This window comes from Protomyctophum parallelum, assembly GCF_964188405.1.
Source record: "Protomyctophum parallelum genome assembly, chromosome: 8".
NCBI classification, from domain to species: Eukaryota; Metazoa; Chordata; class Actinopteri; order Myctophiformes; family Myctophidae; genus Protomyctophum; species Protomyctophum parallelum.
This window is the reverse complement of record NC_139703.1, coordinates 33034380-33056790: the sequence shown is the minus strand read 5'-3', so window position 1 is coordinate 33056790 and position 22411 is coordinate 33034380. Positions and strand designations below refer to the sequence as shown.

At 42.3% G+C, this 22411-nt stretch overlaps 1 protein-coding gene across 3 annotated transcripts in view; it reads right to left on the bottom strand.

The window, feature by feature from the left end:
* The window catches only part of rnf123 (ring finger protein 123), a 187343-nt gene that overhangs the window by 74668 nt on the left and 90264 nt on the right, over positions 1–22411 (bottom strand). The gene's annotated exons all lie outside the window — the stretch shown is intronic.

Here is a 22411-nt window from a genome sequence, read left to right as displayed (position 1 = left end):
TTTCTTTAAAAATATATATATATCCCACGATTTAGCATTTTTTTTTCACCCAGTGTCAATTATCTAATGCACTCTATGCACGAGGAGTCCAAGTTGCTTCTTTTCACCTGACAGGGGAGAGTTTCCCTGGCCGGACGTAGCGTGTGGAAGGAACACGTTATTCACACATTATTTCAACATTGGAATGGCGTGGCATCCCATAATAATTGAATTAAAACCTCTTGAGCCTCATTGCCACCGCCGGCGGGGCAGCGGCTGTCCACCTCTGAACAGCGCTCAGCGGGTCAATGTAGTATTAGAGGCGTTCTCTGGGTCCATCTGTGTAGTGCCAAATGGCCAACTGCATTTTTGCTAAAAATGAATGTCACATTTCTATAATCACACACGTACGCACGCACACTCTGAATCTCTCACGTCTTCATCTATTTGCGCATCTTCTAATTATGACCCCTGGGCCCCTACCCCACCCACACTTTGTCCATCTCCCATTATCTCTTCCTCTGTTATATGTGTCTGGCCATCCGTTTGTCCTCCCCTCCTCTTCCTCCCTACTCTCATTATGTCTTTCTCCCCTAATGCCTCTCTTTGTTACCACATCCCTCCACGCCTGTGCTCTCCTCCCTCTCTCTCTCTCTATCCCTCCCTCCCTCTCTATCCCTCTCTCCCTCGCTATCTATCCCTCCCTCCTTCCCTCCCTCCTTCTCTATCCCTCTCTCCCTCGCTATCTATCCCTCCCTCCTTCCCTCCCTCCTTCTCTATCCCTCCCTCCCTCGCTATCCATTCCTCCCTCCTTCCCTCCCTCTCTGCCTCTCTCTCTATCCCTCCCTCTCTGCCTCGCTATCTATCCCTCCCTCCAGAACTTCTTCTTCACCATGGCGACGGGCCCCCGTCCCTTCAGCCCCGCGGGGTTCAGAGAGCTATTTGGTTTCCACGGTAACAGGAGACCACCACCAGGAAGAGGGGAGACACGCTCCTGACGACTCCCGCCGCCGATGTGGACAAATGCATGTGTGGACGGACACGGACACACACACACACACACACACACACACACACACACACACACACACACACACACACACACACACACACACACACACACACACACACACACACACACACACACACACACACACACACACACACACACAGACAGATGTGTGTATACACATACAGTAAACACCAAGATGAACACACTTGGAGATGCAAATTATATATACTGCATAGTGCATACCATTCACACATTTGTTCGTACATTCACAAAAACAGCTACCATCACGCGCGCACATACACACACACACACACACACACACACACAATGATCGATACAGTCAATGTCCCGTGGAGAACATGACAAAAACACATCACCAGGGAACACACTTCCATCCAATCACAGAAGGTGATTGACACGCACGCACGCACGCACGCACGCACGCACGCACGCACGCACGCACGCACGCACGCACGCACGCACACCCATCAAGTCCATGTTGTGAATGTTCATTCTCTCTGACTTTCAATCAAACATGGAACGCAGTGTGCTCTCCACTGCAATCACAAGCTGAAAGTACTAGCTTTGTGTTCTGTATGCGAGTGCAATTGTTAACAATGCTGCCCATACACAGTAAAATCCTCATCCTCAGTGTTACATTAAGTCTGAGAGAGTACATGGCACCATATGGAACATTTGGTTCCATGTGTACACTCTCAAAAGTATTACAGTGTAAAAGTAGAGGGGGGGGGGGGGACAACACACTGTGTAGCATAATAGGATCCATGCTTCTGACCTGCTCAATAACAAGGACAATGTGGAAGTCTACATTTCCAGCTTTGTGTCTTGATACAGAGAACAGCAGGAGATTAATTGCTCTCTCAAACAATAGGAAGGAGAATTAAAACCATTACTTTGCTCGCAGTAGGGGTGAAAAGGCTGAAAGTATGGCTCTAATTAGGCGGAACAGTGTGTGTGTTTTTGTTGAAAAAATTAATATATAATATATCTTCCCCTCCCTTGGACTTTAGGGGCATTTTGAGATTTCAAGGAGCTTCTGCCCTTTGACTTGCCCTGGTATATTTCTGGCACTGCTGAAACTGTACTTAATTACCCCACCATGCCACTTCATCACGCGTCTCATTGTTTCAGTGTTCCAAAGACATGACACTGAATGACGACAATGACTTATTCGAGAGTGTAGGGGTGTGTATGCAATATTGATATGTCAATGTAATGAATGATGTGCACAGTAATGACAATGGAAGGGTTTCATTGGACAATGCTGTACAGTGTACACCCATCTGAAATAAAATAGAACATTACCGTAATCTCTCTCTCTCACACACACACACACACACACACACACACACACACACACACACACACACACACACACACACACACACACACACACACACACACACACACACACACAACTGAAACCCTGACACTTTCCATGTTCTACCTGATTTCTAATCAGTCACGGTATTTTCATTCTGAAAACCATGATTAACCCACGCCCGCTATACACTACACATGAATCTCGCCAATTACTGTGAGGAGGCATGTTTGCAATAATGTGTCACTGTAAATAAATGTGCAATAACGTAAACCCTGAGCGGGGCAGATAATGATGTCAGTGTAGCATAATGACAGACAGGAGACGGAGGGTGTGAGAGGGTGAGCACCACGTCATGAGGCTGCCTCTGGTATTAGAAATCCTCGAGGGGTTTGAAAATGGGACATTATAATTGTTCTCTGGGTAATTTCAGTTATTTGTACCACGGAGAGGAGAATGTGAGTAGTGACAGAGACGGCTGTCAACGGAATGTGTAATATCAACCCACCCCCTTCTAGCACTGACAATGTCATGTGATTGGAATGTAATTGCAAATTTGTCATCTTTCTTATTAGCCATTTCTCTTAGCTAGATTGAGGATGTGTAATGGGCCGTCCACACCATACACGATAATAACAGCTATAATTTTAACTATAAATATGTAATTTTAAATGTCATGGAAGGAGTCCACACATAAGTATGATTACAACATCAGTGTACATAATTATCGTTAGAATTACAATTATCATGCATGGTGCGTGAGTTAACACTGGGTCAAGTATCTTTCTCATGGACACTCATCGTTAAAAGGGAGTGTGGCATTGAAGAAAGCAGCCTCTAGTGTGTGTGTGCGTGCATGCAAGAGAAAGAGAAACTGGAAAAATTATGCTAATACAGTACTTTGCCCAGTAGACTTGTAAGAAATCAGCAAGATTTGGCTTTTGGTGACTAGTTTCTGAATTTTGGTGTGGTGTTAGGTATGAGTATAAGGTTTTCAAAAAGCTATGGAAACACGTTGGGCCCCCTAGTGGTCTGTTTGCACAGACTCAAATATTGGATACGTATATGTAGGTATGGTTGAAAACCAAAATAATTGATAAGAGATTTTTTTAAATACTAAAACGAACAACCAGAAAGGTATCGTTTTCAAGATGGCGTCCACAGTGGCTAAATTGAGCTAAAATACCTATAAACTGGGATTTAATATCAAAAATCATAACAATTGCACTTTGTAACTACTTTTTGAATTTTGGCATGGTGTTAGGTATAGGCATAAGGTTTTCAAAAACCATTGCAAACTAATTTGGCTCGCCCACTAGTGGTTCGGTTTGCAATGAAATCACTATTAGATATGTCACTATATATGGTTGGAAGAGTTTCAATGGATTCTGTTACCATTGGGTGTGCTAAATAACATACTAAAATTTTACGAACTTGAAAGGCATCGTTTTCAAGATGGCGTCCGTCCGTGATGGCTGCCGGGAGCTTAAAATGCCTGTTTCATTCCAAAGTTGCAAACCGACCACTAGGGGGTGAGCCAAATTAGTTTGCGATGGTTTTTGAAAACCTTATGACCATACCTACAGTAACAGCAACAGTAGTTACCAAGTGCATAATTGTTAGGATTTTTTAAAATATATTAAATCCCAGTTGATAGGCATTTTAGTTAATTTTAGCCACCATGGATCATTTTAGCCATCTTGAAAACGATGCCTTTCTGGTTGTTTGTCGTTCCTACAATTTTAGTATGTTATTTAGCACACCCAATAGTAACAGAATCCATTCAAATATATTTTAGCAATTATTTTGATTTTCAACCATACCTAGTACCAGTTGGATACAAACCTAGTACGTATCCAATATTTGAGTCTGTGCAAACAGACTATCCAATATTTGAGTCTCCACATTCGTTCTGCCACCTCATTAGAGGTTTTCAAGTCCCTATTGAAGACTCACTTTTTCTCTGTGGCCTTCGACAGCGCTTGATTATGTAAATGTTATACTGTCCATAGCTCTATTTTCTTTTCTTAGTTTGTCTCTCTGTTCCTCCATATTGTTGCACTTTTGTTATGTACTGTTCTGTCTTTTCTATTTTTATACCTGTACAGCACCATTGGTCGTTGTGATATGTGCTATATAAATAGTTTGAGTTGAGTTAAGTTGAATATTTGAGTCTGTGCAAACAGTCTAGAGGGCGCGCCCAATGCGTTTGCACAGCTTTTTGAAAACCTTATAACCATAACTAATACCACACCAAAGTTCTGAAACTAGTCACCAAAAGCCAAAGTCTGCCCAAATGTACAAATATACATAATAGGACAACTTTTAACCGTCTTCCTGCCATTGCCGAAGCCCTTCGGCAATTGAAGCATTAATTTGATATTAACGCTTGCTGCCATTGCCGAAGCCCTTCGGCAATTGCCCTTTATTAGTGCATATGATTGATCAAGCCATAATGCTACTCACGTTAGCCGGTTAGCTAGCACTGTTGTTAGCACTGCACTGGATCGTTCATATTAATTCACCGTCGCCATAAGAATCCATTCTATCCGTTTCTTTCAATCGCCTGTATCTCCTATTCCTTGTCCCAGATGGCATTTTTGGTCAAAACAGCGTTTCTTTGACGGCACGAGCCGACGTTGTGGAGTGCAAAAATGTACCGGCATTTTTCGATCATGTAAACAAAGGTTGTCTTGGCAACGTAAAGCTGGCAGGGATAAGCTCACTTCCGGTTGAGGCAAAATGTGGCTTTTCAAAATAAGAGCTCAAATTAAAAAAATGCTGGCATGAATTAGGTCCTAATTTCTCAATAAATGGCAGCAGTAAAAGGGTTAAGATGAAAAGTGGATTGTTTTTCATTTATCAACATTGTGGCTTCTAGCAGCATGCCCATGTTAATGTAATGTTTTAAGTCTTGAAGAAACATGGCAGTCATCAATTACATAATAATCTTATGTATCTCTATACAAAAGGATGGTGGAAATATCTATATTTGTAGGTTGTGCACTAGTTAAAATTTAAGTTTAAGTATGTATGAGTGAATGTAATGAAGTGAGAGTAGGATGAAAGTAGGAGACAACATTTTAAAGAAATTAAATTGGGAAAAAGGGGTTGCACTACTGATTTATGAGTGAATAAAACATTTGGCATCTTGCGTCTTGCTCTGTTGATGTTGTCTTCATACTGAACTTTTTGAGGTGAATGTTACCCAAAGGAGCCAAACTATACTTTTTGGGATAACGGAGTAACCTAACAAGTTCGTTTTGCAATATTATATTATAGTATTATAGTAGTACTATAATATTATAGTATTTGTTTACTTTGTTACCTTTTCAGAAACAATGGTGTTACTAAGTTACATTTAAAGCCTGATATGTCCCTGTTCTTTCTGTTGCCACAAAGGAAAAGGATAATACATCCTGACTCTCCGTCAACGGAGATATGCAGGTACGCACAGTCCAAGGTGTTACACAAAAATTGGTGACCTGACCAATGCATTGCAGTCGGTGGTGATTGCGTCATTCTACCATATTCAATTAAGTCACCACTTTTGGTGTGACACACGGTTCACAGTGTTACTGGTCTTGTTTACATTCATTTGTTGCACGTGTGTGACACTTATAATGTCCACATCAATCAAGTCTGTGTTGTCATACATATACATCTTTTAATGAGCTAAATATTGATTCTGAAAAAAAAATAATCAATACTCTATTGTTGCATTATACCCGCTGTGTGTGTTCCTACGAATCTTCTGTCATCTCTGCCTATAGACACACATACAGGCCACACACACGCACACGTACGCACGCGGAGCGAGCAGTCGGCACGCACATGGTGGACGGTGGATGTCACAAACGTAACATGAGGACTTGCGAGGCACGCCACTCAGAACATCCACACCAAACTTGGCACAGACACTGGTCAGGGGTCTGCCACACGGCTCCGTGCGGACCGTGCCCCTGGACGCCACGGGCACACCGTTACTCCAATCCGCACCAAACTTGGCATAAACACAGTTCAGCAGTCTGCCATGACAATAATCACACCAAGCATGGGACCACATCAGGGGCCCGTGGGGTACTCAGGCAGACAGAGCATTAAGGGGGATGGAGAGGTGGTCGCAATCGCGGAGTCTTAGTTATTGCAGGACCTTAAATCCTAAAGACCTGGCTCTTGAAGGGACATTTCATGGAGGGGCCTGCCAAAGAATAAACGTACTACTTCGTAAGAATAACGACGAAGGAAAGAAAACGTAGTCCTTTACAAAAGTAGGCAATATACTGACGAAGAGTTAAGTCTTACTGTATGACGACCACCTCATTGTTATGTCACCCTTAAACAGTGTGTTGCACCGATCTGCACCAAAGTAAACACTATAAAAAGGTTGCTGTACAGGGGTCTACCATTTTTTTATTACACACATGGGGCACTACAGCTACACACTCTGTGAACATTGCTCTGATCAGCGCAATATAAGACTGGATTTAAAAGCTGCGAAAAACGTATTTTTTTGCTTTTTCTGCCTTTATTGATAGGATGAAAGTAGTCTGACAGGAAATGGGGAGAGAGATGGGGGGGAAGACACCCGGGGCACGCCGTCAGGCTGGCTCAGCAGCCAATGGTGCCAAGCTATCTTGCACCACCAGAGCACCTTCTATCAGCTCACAAGTAAGTGATGTTGAGCATGTTTGTTTTTATGGTTGGCAGAGCAAGAGGAGTGAAACGAGCGTGTGTGTGTGTGTGTGTGTGTGTGTGTGTGTGTGTGGTGCATTGGACAGGAGATAAAATGATTGTGGACACCTGTCGTGAAGGCTGACAAATCTGTACCCCCTTGGTGTCAATTAACCCTTAACCGTGTCGTCACACATCAAGAGCTTGAAAAAAGTGTGTGTGTGACTGTGTGTGTGTGTGACATGTGAGTTATTGACTGGCATTGTGTTGCCTTTTTGTGACATACAGAACCAGAGAAATGTGAGTCTGTCTGCAGAACCAAAAAAGATGGATAACACACACACACGCACACGCACGAGTTCAAGCAAATGCACAGTGCACACATACATTACACAGAGTCCTGATCAATAACCTTGAATTGCTAGTGCTACAGCGATCAATACATGGTATTGTGTTGTACTGAGGCTGTTCTGCTCTTATGAAGCTCTCAGCCTTCACTCAGACACATCACAGCTGTGTGTGCGAGCGTGCGTGCGTGCGTGATCTAATAACAAGGAATAAGTGACTGCGTGTACAGAATTGGCAGTGATGACCATCCTTGCTGGGATTTCATGAAAAACATCAAATAAAATAAATAAAAGTAGCACACAACATGCTGTCAACACACAAGCGACACAAGCCAAATTAATTTAGTGATGGGTTAATCTGTTTTGAACGGCAGCTGTGAAGCTACACCTGGCTCTCTCATATAATGGAAAGGCTGGGCTTTTACAGAACAAACAAACACAAGAGGACTTTCAAACTAGGAAGGGTATGGCCTGCAATGACATGCATACGATCTGGTCATCCCAGCTTAGTAAGACGTTCAAAGTAAAAAATATTCAGGACGACCGTCGAGCCGATTTTACTCCGAGACATGGACACTTTCAAAGAAATTAGAGACACGGTTGGATGGCACTTACTGTGCACCCGCCTTCTAAAGAGAAATCTGGAAGAGCCACCCATCGACTAATCTAATATACGGCAACATTCCCCGTGGTTCTTCACTAGTCCGATCCAGAAGAACACAGTTTTCTGGCCACTGCTACAGAGCTGACAATGAGGTTATATCTTCCCTTCTTCTCTGGAATCCTGCCTCAAAGCAGACCATAGGTAGAAAACCTGTCGTTCCCTGATGTCATCGCTAGGGACACATGCATCAGTAAGCAGGAAGTGGGGATGGCAATGGAGGACCGTGAAGTCTGGCGTGGTCGTAAAATGATGATGATAACAGTTGGGGGGAGACAGAGGGGTCATGCACTCCTCCAGTTATCACAGGACAATGTTAATAATGCAACATCGGGTGACAGGAGGTGAATCCTATTGTTTGCTATGAAAAACTGCTTAAGAACAGAACACGTAATTACCATGGCATGACCTAGTCCATAGACTCTCAGAAGATTGGCCTTATATTGTCAGACCACAGACTAATAATGCTCTCTATATGCAGGAAGTTAATCAGGCACACGCACGCACGTATGTGTGTGTGTGTGTGTGTGTGTGTGTGTGTGTGTGTGTGTGTGTGTGTGTGTGTGTGTGAGTGCGTGCACGTGTGTGTGTGAATGTGTAACATCTATCAGTGTGTGCACGCGCTATTGCAAGTCTTGCTGCCCTATCAAACTCTTTGTCAAAGTAAATTATACACATGCTCATCTAAATAGCTCTGTACTAGAAAACTCTGTGAAGCGAAGCAGCCCAATGAATATAATGTAGGACGCAGTGAGAATAGAAGTCAACAGAGCGATACAAAGCGGGACCTGATGCAACCTCGCTGAAATATATGTATACGCTGTGACTGGCTTCCAATCACTCTCTGACCCAGTGATGACAAGATGAACGGCGGTCAGGAAGAAAAACTTTCTGTGCCTACATTGAATAGTGTGTGTGTGTGTGTGTGTGTGTGTGTGTGAGAGAGAGAGAGAGAGAGAGAGAGGAGGGGGCGGGATTCAAAGCCCTGCGGTCAAATGCATTATGTGGCATCATCAATTCATCATCATGTAGGGTGGAGGAAGAGAGATGGAGGGAGAGAGAGAGAGAGAGAGAGAGAGAGAGAGAGAGAGTGTATATCACGCAAAGCAGAGAGATGTGTAAAACAAGAAGAACGAGAAGTTTTGTAGAAGAGAATTATGATTCTGGATCTCAAAACCTCATGTGGAACAACAGACTCAAAGGTAACATTAAAACTGTCCAGCAGAACAGCTGGCATACGGCAGGGGTTCTCAACCCGTGCGTTGCGACCCCTCGGAGGGTCATAGAAATGAAGAGTTTACATAGAACACATAGTACATGCATAAACTATTATATCTGGTTTCAGTATTCATTCATGATATATTTTCTCTATTATTAAGGTTATTTTGCAGTCAGTTTGTATTGGGGGAGGGAGGGGGAGCGGGGCGGGAGTCGCAAGACACGACCAAAGCATTTCCGGGGGTCCCCAGCCAAAAATGTTGAGAACCCCTGGGATACGGTACTCTTTTACTACTTAAAGTTTACATCAGTAAGTATTGAAACAACCCTATATGGTTTGTATCTTGTATCCTAACCTTTAACTTCACAAAAACTATGCCTAAACCTAACCTTAATCCAAATCATTTTTTATGATTTTTGGCTTTTTCTGCCTTTACTGATAGGTTGAAAGTAAACTGACAGGAAATGGGGAGAGAGATGGGGGAAAGACACGCGGCAAAGGCCGGCGGGATCGGGAGTCGAACCCACGGCACGCCGTCAGAGCTAACCGTCCAGGCCAAACCTCAGAAACTCTATGCCTAACCCTACCTTAAACCTAATCTCACAGAGAGGATGCCTAACCCTACCTTAAACCTAATCTCACAGAGAGGATGCCTAAACCTAACCTCAAAACCACGTCCACCTGGGCGAAAGGCCGGGAAAGGAGAGAGTCCGGTTGGTAACTCACTCTGTTCCCAGTGCTCAAAGGTGATTGGAAGGTTGAAGCTGAGAAAACACCTGGGCTCATTAGCAATCAGCCAGCCTGCATATAAGCCTAGAAGAATGCTCACCATTGCCTTATTGCTTAAAGAAGAGGTTACATATCTGGGCTGTATCCTGGACAATAAACTAACAGCCGGTGAAGGCATGGCAACAAGAGCAATCAAAAGAATAAATCAAAAGACAAGAATCTTGTTCAGAATCTCCTCATTTGTTAAGAAGATGGCTCTCATGATTTATTCAGCCCTTATTTGACTATGCCTGTGCTGGTTCTCTAAGATCTCAATGTCACAAAAACTAAGCTCCAGACCTCACAAAACACACATAATCTGACTTCTTCTAGGCATAGGGCCCATGACCCAACTTTGTACAACGCAAGTTGATAGCATAGGTTGGCTCTAGCCTCGGTCCCAGGCTTATAGGGGCGGTGGTGGCTCAGGGGTAGAGTGCCTGGATGGTAACCGTAAGGTTGCCAGTTCGAACCCGGGCTCCCCCAGAGTTACTGTCGAAGTGTCCTTGAGCAAGACACTGAACCCCTAATTGCTCCCGATGTGCTAGTTGGTGCCTTGCATGGTTTCCGCTGCCATCGGTGTATGAATGTGTGTGTGAATGGGTGAATGTAATGCACAATCTCTGTAAAGCGCCTTGGATAAAGGCGCTATATAAATGCACCATTTACCATTTACCATTTTATACTTATCTGCGAAAAGAAAAGCCTGATCACAACGTAAGGCTATCGGCGGATGTATCCTCCGGAACATCCGTCAGATGTATTTCCCCCGAATACGATATTTTCTCGACCAATCACAACACTTGTTTCATTCGTGGGTCATTTCCTTTGGCGATACTTCCGCTAAAATCCCGCAACTTCCGCCCAAACAAATGATAGTCTTTTCAGCGTAGGTCTTGCCCAGGGTGGGTTGGCTCAGGGTAGATGACAGTCAAGCAATTGAAAATGGGACTGACATTCAAGATGGTAAATGCAGCTCTGCCCTCCATGCATTTACTTGACTGATCACCTTAAAAAGGTGAGCAACTCCCACAGCCACAACACTAGAGGTGAGCATGAATAATGATCTGGTGCCACTCACTTTTAGACCAAAAAATTAATAAATTAAATTAAAAAAAGTAAATTCACTGCTTCCACAACACTGCCACTCAGGTGTGGAATGCCCCCCCTTCCCTCAAAACAAGTAAATCACTGGTTTCCTTTTAAGGGCTGAAACTTCACCTGTCACTGCCATCATGTCAAAAGGGAGAGAAGGTGATTCCCCCACCTCTTTATCCCCTTCTCCAATTTATTTCTATGCCAACCTGTACATAGATGTAATGTTTTTTGAGATATTTCATTATGTTAGTGGTCGAACACGCAAGACGCTCTCAGGCCAGAGCCTATGTGGCATGCGCCTGGACCACTTGGCCAGCGAGCGCCCTTTAGACTTTTCATTTTACTCTCCCGTCTTGCTTCTAAAAACTAGAGGGGAAAGCTGACAAATAGATACCGTAAGCACTAGCAGCTGCTCACATGTAAACAACGCCATATCAGATCATCTGTAAGGAGGTGGAAGAGCACCTCCTGTTCAGTCTGTGCTTTCATCGTATTTAATGGCATTTAGCAAACATAAATGAGATAACATTGTACTCCGCTCAGGTATGACTATAGGTAAAAAATATACAGATAACTCCCTGAACGTTTCACTCTGTATTCTGAGTAGCTATTGAAAAGTCAGGCAGTAGGGGGGGGAAAGGAAAAAAAAAAGAAAGTCTGAGGTTTATGTAGTCAGTGGAAGGAAAAGAAACATCTCTAGAGTCTTGGCTTCTGCATGGTCCAAAAGCTGCTAAGCTAATTAGCCCTGGTCTCAATCTAATCTCTGGATGGCTGTGAGCTTCTTCTTCTCATGTCTTTCAGCCCACGGTAATGGACAATAATTAGCACCATTGATTTTCTACACTATGGGGTAGGAACGAGGGGGTGGAACAGAGACAGAAGACGATGTGTGTGTGTGTGTGTGTGTGTGTGTGTGTGTGTGTGTGTGTGTGTGTGTGTGCCCCTGCGTGTAAAAAAAGGATAAAAATGCAAAGTAGAAAGAGACAGGTAAAGTAAGATGAATGACAAGAGGAGTGAGTGAATGACAGAATGAGGAAGACAGCAATACACAGAAAGCCTGGGCAAGAATAATGATGCCGAGTGGCGGAGAAAAGATGGATTTAGGCCAGGGTGTGATACAAAGACAAAAAGAAAAATAAATAAATAAGACTACTTTAAAAGTGAAACGTGAGCATGATGAAATACCATCATTTTCCAGACACAGAAGAAGAATGGAGAATAGAGAGAGAGAGAAGCAATACATCACACTAGATGCTGTAGGAGAGATGGAAGGAGCCGGATGGACTACTTGAGAAAATGATCGACAGATGAAACATGACAACCACCAAAGCTCAACCGTGAAGAGATGCTAAAAATGGAGGGTGGGGAGAAAATAATGAATGGAAAAGACAAAAATATTCATGTCATGCGATTGTGTCCTGCACCACAAAGACCCAATGTCAAGTTGTAGATCTGTTATTGTCGGCACGGGACATTATGTCTGCTATGACTGACATAGAAACAGGATTTAGAAGACATTTTTAGAATCTGATCTCAGGTCAAAATGGGTTACCCGGGACTTCCAGTTTCTATACTTGGTCCGCTTGTTTTGATTAGTTTTTTTTCGTTTACACTTCACATCTTCGCTGAAAATGGGCAATCTACAAGCTCGCATTGCGATGTATTATAATAATAATAATACATTTTATTTATAAGGCGCCTTTCAGGGCACTCAAGGTTGCCGTACAACAGGTTAAAACAGTTTATAAAACATATTTAAAAGCAAAACATAACTAAGGTACAGCTTGCAGCAGAGGTCAGCCATATGCCTGCCTAAACAGGTGGGTTTTGAGGTGAGTTTGGAAAATGGTGATAGAGTCCATGTTTCTAATATTGGGGTAGATTAACAAGGCTACGGTCCCTGGACATGTTAAATGACTGCATTCTGGGTCCATTCTGTTCTATAGCCTGCAGCACTTGCATGTTCAGCACAGTATTGCAGCACCAACTACATTTTATGGAGAATTACTCAAGTCAGTCTACTATGTCTTAAAAATATATTCCCACAAGCCTCAGTCCAACACAAAAACAGGACCACATACTGTAGTAAATATTAATCATAATAATCATTAAAGCTGCAAGCAGTGATGACCGGGCCCTTGCACGTCCGTGCACGTTAAATATCGACCAATCAGAACTGGGAGCAGAGCTAAGTAACTCTACTGAAGGACAAGGATTTCAACTGAGTCCAGTGAGGTAACTTCACTGACTTATATGATTCTGTACAACAAACTTCCCAGAGTATCTGAATAATAAGCAACTACTTCCATCAGGGCAGAAAGCTTTACTTACTTCTGGCCTTCTTTGAAGGGTAGTTATTGATCCCCAGTCCAACTGCCGGAAAGTTCTGACTCAATGGTCATGATTGACAGCATGTTCAGTCTCAGTCGTTTTCGTCCTTGGTTCATTTTGAATCCTAGACATTAGTGAAAATGACTTCTTCTATTGACAGAAAGTGTCAGAAACTGTCTTAATCTAATGTATATACTGTACACATACCGCACATCGGGAAATATTAAGTACCGGTATATATGTTAACTGTAATCCACAATCTGTAATCCACACTGTAATCCTCAGAGTCTACAATGCCTCTGTCATCTGGGTGTGATACAAAGACAAAAAGAAAAATAAATAAATAAGACTACTTTAAAAGTGAAACGTGAGCATGATGAAATACCATCATTTTCCAGACACAGAAGAAGAATGGAGAATAGAGAGAGAGAGAAGCAATACATCACACTAGATGCTGTAGGAGAGATGGAAGGAGCCGGATGGACTACTTGAGAAAATGATCGACAGATGAAACATGACAACCACCAAAGCTCAACCGTGAAGAGATGCTAAAAATGGAGGGTGGGGAGAAAATAATGAATGGAAAAGACAAAAATATTCATGTCATGCGATTGTGTCCTGCACCACAAAGACCCAATGTCAAGTTGTAGATCTGTTATTGTCGGCACGGGACATTACAATGCCTCTGTCATCTCTGTGCTCCTGTACGGCTCGGAAACATGGCCGCTGAACAACACCCAGGCGGCCAGGCTCGATGGCTTTGACTCCAGAGCCCTCAGGAGGATCGAAGGCATCACGTGGAGCCAGCACGTTACAAATAAAACTTTAAGAGAACTAACCCAACAGCCCCCAGCATCCCGCCTTGCAGCAATGCAGCGAGTACGTTGGTATTGCCACGTCATCCGCCTGCCAGAGGAACATCCAACAAGCACCATCCTGTACTTCAATCCCCAGCAAGCCGGTTGGAGACGACCAAGAGGGCCCCCCCACACCCGCTGGCTGGATGTAACAGCCCAGGACCTTAGAGCATTAACGTGACTTTGGCACAACACCTTGCCCACAACAGACCCAGATGGAGATACCTGGTTGCTATGGTTGGTTCTGCTGGCCATGGACTAATTAAGTAAGTAAGTAATCCTCAATTAATCATTGTTTTAAGAGGCACTGTATTGGTAATGGCTGGTGTGCCATTCCCAATACTCTGAATCTATGCTGAATCTGGATCAAATGGAGTGGTCCAATGACTGCCAAATAAAACATTTGCTCTGCATACATTTTCCTCTTGGGGAATTCTGTACACACTAACTGCTGGTACAATTCAGATTACAGAATTAGGACAAAGATGGCAATCTGCCAATCTATTGTGGCTGCCAAGGAATCAAATTAGCTTCTTTCTGATAGCTATTATATATAATATATAGCTAGTCTGTATTTAGGAAGAGAGAGAGCAATTATTGTAATAATGCGACAAAATGAAAGGTAACTGTTCGATTCCCAGCAGCCTGAATCCAACATTGAATGTGAAGGCAGGTTTCAGTTGAAACAGAATACATGTAGTTACACACTGCGAAAACTGCCAAATAACCACATTTAAAACACTAAATAGCCTTTCAAGAAATCAACGCCAAATTGTCAACACATTAACTTAGAACAGGGAGATACAGCTATAACAAAACTACTAACAACTGACAAAATAATTAAGCATATAGGTAATGCGCGTGACATCATCCCCAGAAGTTATGCGGGAACACCTACTGAGTGGCAAAAAACTACTTTCTGGCCTGGACAGCCCATACATCCAAACAGAAATCTGATTTCTGAATCTGATTGCATTAAACGACCTTCAACTTGATTTGCCACTCGATTCAGCACTCAATTCATGCATGCGCCATACTCTATACTATAGGATGGATGAAACGTCTTAAAGGAACTGCAACATCCTTTTTTCTCCCAGTGTAGGAGACAAAAATAAGCTTTGATAATTTGGCGTGGATCGGAGAAAGCAGAAAGGAAAGCAATTTCTTTCTTATTTTAAGGACTGCTGAAGTGAGAAAACAGATGACGAGGACAGGATAGGCTCCATTTGTCTGATGCAAAACAAATATGGACATCATACATTTCCTTCACAGTGGCACAGGAGGCACTTGACAAGAAAATTGGAAATGTTCAAGGGTTGTCTTTTGTCTACACAGAATGGAGGGAAGTGCATTGAGGGAGAAATAAATCAGTATTTTCAGAACATCTAAAACGAGAGAGAGGGAGACGAGAGAGAGAGAGAGAGAGAGAGAGAGAGAGAGAGAGAGAGAGAGAGAGAGAACCAAATAAGTTAAGATAATATAATATTTTATAAATTTTGAGTTGTTGATCCCAAAGTTTAAAGAGTTAGATGACAATGACAAACAACTAATTCTGTTAGGAGAGGGACATGTCACAAAAAAAGAGGACAAATAGGCCTAGCAAACAACACTCGATGTGACGTTATGTTGACACTACCTTGACTACCACACACCATGGACACATTCGACCATTATGACAATATTTGCATATTGTATTGTGAAAGTTAATGTTCTATGTATATGTTTGATATTGTTTTCTGTTATTTCTTTGAATTTTTGCTGCATTTTACGCTTTGGCAATATTGAAATTACATTCATGCCAATAATGGAGAGAGAGAGAGAGAGAGAGAGAGAGAGAGAGAGAGTTAATGAAGTTACTACAGGATCTGTAAATGGATGGCAAGAGTGAGAGGGAGAAGGAAGGATAAAGGGGAAAAAAGTGTACGATGTTCTACAGTATGTGTGGAATGAAAGGAGGGAGGGCAAGGTCAAGGAGTCAGAGGGGGAGGATGCTGCTGGGGCGATCATGGCAAACAGGACAGACAGATGGTGCATAATAGGAGAAGCAGGATAGAATGACAAAAGAGAGGTGAAGGGGAGAGAAGTGGGGATGAATTGATAAAGGACTCGTCTGAATGTACCGGTAATCCCTTTTTTTTGCCATGCATAACAGAATGTGTGGAGGAGAGACGCTTTGTTAGAATGGGCAATGATAAAAATTATAGAAGAAGTCAAGTACTGCTCAATAAAAATCTAATGCAAATTTATTCACAGTTAAAAGGTGTTTCTGAGAGTCTGGATCTGGATACCATGCAGACGAGGCTCACCAAGGGAGCAATCCATTATGTTTTCATAAGGAAATGGTGCCTTGCAAATGTATTACTTCTACACCCACCAGTGGACCAAACCTTCTCATTAGAAATCGGGCTGCATTTAAAATGCATTAGGACATTAAATTAGTTCAGTACACAGCTTGGGGCTAGACAGCGTAAATTACACCATGTTTAGTCATTAAAGTATAAGCACCAAACTTTATACTAGAAAATAAACAGAATGGTCCATCAAATATGCAACTTTGTTGCCAAAACTATTTGGCATCTCAGTGCCACTCAACTGTACATTACATAATATATCAGATACTGTACATTGCCATAATTAATACATCCATAATGGGGCGCATACGTTGGTTAGACATCCCAACAGTCCTACAGCCATTAGTCCGACAACACTGTAACAACTGCACTGCAAGTTAATAATTACGACATCCCATTACTCGGACTTCGTGGCTTTCCGTGAGGTTAGGGTTAGTATCGGGGCTATGTTGGAACAATGACATACTAAGTGGGAAAATTAACAGGCACCAACGTCTTTCATTATCAATCAGCGATTACATTTCTGTCCTTGCCCCATGTGATACATAGGCTATGTCATACGATGTATGGGGAAGTAGAAAAAGACATATGAATGTGTTCCAGTGAATATGGAAAACTATTCAGTTTGAATCTCTCCACCATGGCTTGCTAACTGAAGACGCCACGCTCGTGAATCTCTCCACCATGGCTTGCTAACTGAAGACGCCACGCTCGTGAATCTCTCCACCATGGCTTGCTAACTGAAGACGCCACGCTCGTGAATCTCTCCGCCTAAAGGCTCACTCAAGTGCGCTTCAGGCCTTGGTGTCTGTGTTGGCACACCTGCCTTGTTGTCAAGTGCCGTAAAAAGTCATCACGCAAAACCATTCTTTATTCAGTTAAAAGTTAAATAAAAAAAGTGCGCTCCCTCCCTCCCTCATTCTGATTCTCAATCGTTCTAACGCAACCATTCCACCGTTTTCCAAATCCACTGAGAACAAAACAGAGTTACTGGATGGATATAGGCTATTCCCATGCTTTGGTACATGCATGCACGCACAAACACACATTCACAACATCACTGAAATTGGCTACGAAGTGATACCAATGGACTGGTTTGTGTGCGCGTGCGAGAGGAAGAGAGGAAGAGAGGGAGAGACAGACAGACATGGCTACACTATGCTTACACTACACGTCTTCATCCATTGACTGGACAAGTGGACATGTCTCAGCATGCAGTGCAATACTGCATCAACAATGAAAATGCACCACCCACAGACCATGTTGCTCAAACCCTTTCTTCCATCTGTTGTCAGCTACAGCTAAAACAAACTCACAGCTACATGTGTAATATAAGAAGCAAATCACTTCCTTATTGACAGGACCCATATGGTCATCAGGAACCGAAGAGCACTTGTTTTGTATCGTTCCAACACTGCTGCATACTCTTTGATCAATGCAAGTAAATGCATGCATTTAGTGAGGCTCTATGGCAGCACAGATGATGTACCAAAAAAGACTTACTAATGTCCTATTCGCAATGGTCTAGTTAGTATTATGTAAGGACCTCAGGTGATTTAGAAATTAGTATTTGTGCCACATTCGCACTGGATAAGCGACGTCTGTGTTTTACTCGAAATTACGGACATCATCCATTATCCTCAAAACAGAAAGACCATTCAATTTACACTGAGTTATTAGCACAATGAGTGCCACCTGGTGGATAAAAGTGGTGGCGCTTAGGTGCCACGTGATGAGGGGGTTTAAATGGGCTTGCCCCCCAGTATCTCTTCCAGCTTGTGACACCTTACACCCCAGCTAGAGCTCTGAGATCTGCTGATAATCTACTAGTAAATGTACCAGGGGTGCACACACTTTTGCAACAGCAGCCCCAGTCTCTGGAAAGAGCCTGCCCTTCTGTAGATCTGCCTAGTTAATATATATTATAAATGTATTTAAGTCTCGTCTTAAGACTTATTTTCTCTGGCTTTTAATCTAATGTTTGTTTTACTTTAGCTGTCTTTGTTTTTATCTTTCATGCTTATATTATATTCTGGTGATATTTCTTATACTTCTAATGCACGAGGCGCAGTGTTTTTTCAATGACTTTTATCCATTTATTGTTATTAGGGGAAAAAAAAATAAAGAGAAAAATACAGCTTTGAAGATGTTGCAGATTGTAAGAAACTACCAGGATGAGTAAGCTTCAAAAATACATTAACTGAACAAAAGGTTTTTAAGGCAACACATACTAATGTATTCCAGACGTGATCGGTCAATAAATGCTAATAGGTGTGGACAGACTAATAGCGGATAAGGGATTAAGAGAGACCAGGATTTAGTCCTAAATGAGGTTCGATCTCTGGGGCCAGGTCTGCTCAGGTCCCCCGGGTAATGTGATTAGAATCACAATGACATCTATGACCAGTGAAGAAATGAAGAGAGTGGATACATGAAAGCAATTATATGCAGATGAAGATTTAGCATTTAACTCTCTGTGAGGCTTTTCTTTATTAATAATATTACCTATTGGGCAGCAGGAAAGCTGGATTTCATTTAGACAGTGCATTTTTACATTTCATACAGATGTTTTGTATAAGCCTGTGTGGACGTGGCATAGTGGTGGTAAGTTGATTGTGAGGGTTTTAAGTTCGACCTGAACTCATCTTATTTCATTTCAATAATAGTACGATGCCCTTTAGGAACGATGCCAGTTGGATACACATGCCCTCCCACTTATGCAATACCCATTATTGTACCCATTGTCAGAGATCCCATTAATATACCCATATATGGACATCCCTGACGCCATCAGCATATGCCCATGTATGGGCATGCCCTCTTTTGTACCCATATATGGAGCTGAAAGATTTGTTTGCACCTGGTGCCATGACGACGGATCAATCAATTATAATTGAAGTGGGTGATATCAAGCATATTACACAGTCACATTACAACAGTTGTAGCAATAATAATTTCATAATTTAATTTAAACAATAATGTTAATGTATTAATATAAAACAACTGTAATAATAATAATCTTTAATGAAATTATGAATATTTCCCATGACAAATAATAATTATTTCTACAGTGCCATTTGTACTTCAAATATATATAGTATAGCAGGTATCATATACTGTGGTACTGTTGTGCTGCACTGCTGTCACAAAGGGAGGGATATTCCACCAGAAAGCCTGTGATAGATAGATCTGTTTACTGTGATCACAGCTGAGGAAAGTGTTGACCAGGCACACTCCACTGATCAAATAAAGATTGCAAAACAAACTACTGAATAACTCCTGCAGCAAAGTTTGAGCAAACTTCCCCCAATGTGCAGACTGTGCATTTCTATTTCTAAATCTAATCTACCAAATTAATCTGACTATTAACTCAGAATGCATCAGTATTAGATTTGTATTTATTTCTTTGTTTCCTACTGTGACAGTTGTTTTTCTACTTTGACAGCTGTATTGCTACAGGCTGCGGCAGCATGTGACGGCTGTACTGGGAACAGTAAATCAGCTAATAAATCACAAGGCACAGTTCTATGAATCATACATACAAAATCATGATTACATATTCAGAGTGTACCACTGGGCTGCATTCTGACATGCTAATGGAAAGAGGGAAACTAAATCTACTTGTTTCCTCTTCTCTGTCTCTTCACACCTCTTTCCATAACAATACAATGACACAGAAATGAAACAATGTGCAACTCGATGAATGGTTTATTGTGTTTTATACACATCCAAAAATCTAACCCCTGATTTATACTTAGCTGTGTGTAGTGTTGCACATTGAAAAATGTGCCTGCTGCTCCTGCTGTTGGTGTTGGTATAACTTTGGCTCCTTTGCTCAGCAAATTATACTGCAAAAACTAATGCATGTCTCTACAATATGCAAGGGTTCCAAAAGAAAGGGTTTCATAAAAGCCTCACATTCTCTTGTTTCTAGGATATATCCTCGGTACCGTTTGACATTCTCTCTTCTACTTGTGCAGTGGTTGGAAAGAGCCTGCATGCCAATTTTGTTGAAAATACAGTGCCAAAACTGACAAGCCAAGAACTCATTACTTCTGGCATTGGATTTCCCCTGCAGCACAATTAATGTGTTAATTATTTTCAAAATGTATAATTTTCAGCTACATAATTGAATCCTGCCCCATTTTTGGGGAAGAATCTCATGACTACAGTACATCCATCTGGCCCATTAGATGAACAGCACTGAATACAATAAGTCCATGTGGGCTGTAAGTATAACTACGCTCCCCCAGTAGTGCACTTTTCCATTGAATCACTCCTCAGAGTTCAACCTTCGCCATCACATTCCATTCCAACCACTCAGGGTAAAGAGCCAGCAAAGATATTATTTTTGGGAGGCGAACACATGCCATCTGAGTGTTATGATGGAAGATGGCTGTAACTGAAAACGTGAAAAACAATTGGGTAACAGTCAGCAAGCATTGCTTCATGAAAAAATTGAAAATGTGTTTTGTCCTGTGATAAAAACAGTAAACCCACGTTTACAGCATAAGAATGATTGGCTATGGACTATGGAGCTGACAACCAATAACTGCATATCCCTCCAGCTCTCTCACAAACACACACACACACACACACACACACACACACACACACACGCACACAGCCGATCCACTTTGCTCATTTCACTTAAACAACTACAGTTACTGAAGTAACCTTGAGATCTGCACTAGTACACCTTTCTGTTTGGTCTGTAACCAGAAGGAGGACATGAAGCCAATTACGGTAAAGCCTGGTAATCCTACTACTATTGAAAAGCAGTCAACATGCTATAGCTGCTGACTCTCCAGAACACCACACCCAATTAACTAAGCACGGAGATGGTAGAGTAAAGGGACTGCCTTTATGACCACTAAAAATGGGCTTTACAAGTACACTATACTTCTCATACACCCATACATTTCACACAAATCCACACAATGACAGCAGAGGCAATCATACAAAGGCACCAATCTGCTTGTCGGGATCAGATAGGCCCCGTTAAGGCTGGCAGCCCAATCCAGCCTAAATCAGATTTTTGCCATGATATACAGATTGGAATCCGATTTGTTTTATGAAGTGTGAACTTCATGTGAAGTGTGAACAGAAGGAATCCGATTATTACAAATCCCACTTGAGATACGCATACAGGTGGTTTTAAATGTGATTTAAATCTCATTTCTAAAGATGTGTCTCGGTCGGAACAATCTAACCTGCTCCAGTACCATATCGAGCTGTCCAAAACGTCACTTGCAGCTCGACCCAAGCGCCACTGACGTGCGAGAATTTATTTTGATCTACGAGTGTGAGGGTGAATAGTAATGAAAAGAAAACGGCTGTATTGTTTTACGGAAGAAATAAGTTGAGATATGTCAATTTTCCACCGTTTTCATGCATGCACTTGTCTTTTCTTGTCTTCGGTTGTTGTCGCTTGTCTGTTATGTTGCGTTTCTTGAATGTAAGCAAGCAACTAACACCTAAGCAGAAAGGTTGCTCACGGCGGCCCTGGGTTGACGTTGTTTAAGTAAGTCTGAACAAACGGACAGATCGGATCGGATCTGAGGAATGAATCGGATTTGACTGATGTCAGTGTTTTTGCTGAAAACAAGCTATATTCAACTGCCGATAACTAAAGAACTTGAGGGGCGCAATCCCCTCCTATGCCCAGCTTTGTGTGGTTGTGTGTACCTAGCCTGGTCTAGCCAGCCTGCTTTCTGGTCTAGAGGGGCGCGCGCGCGCAAGGAGCAACCGCTGGAGAATATTGGATCACCA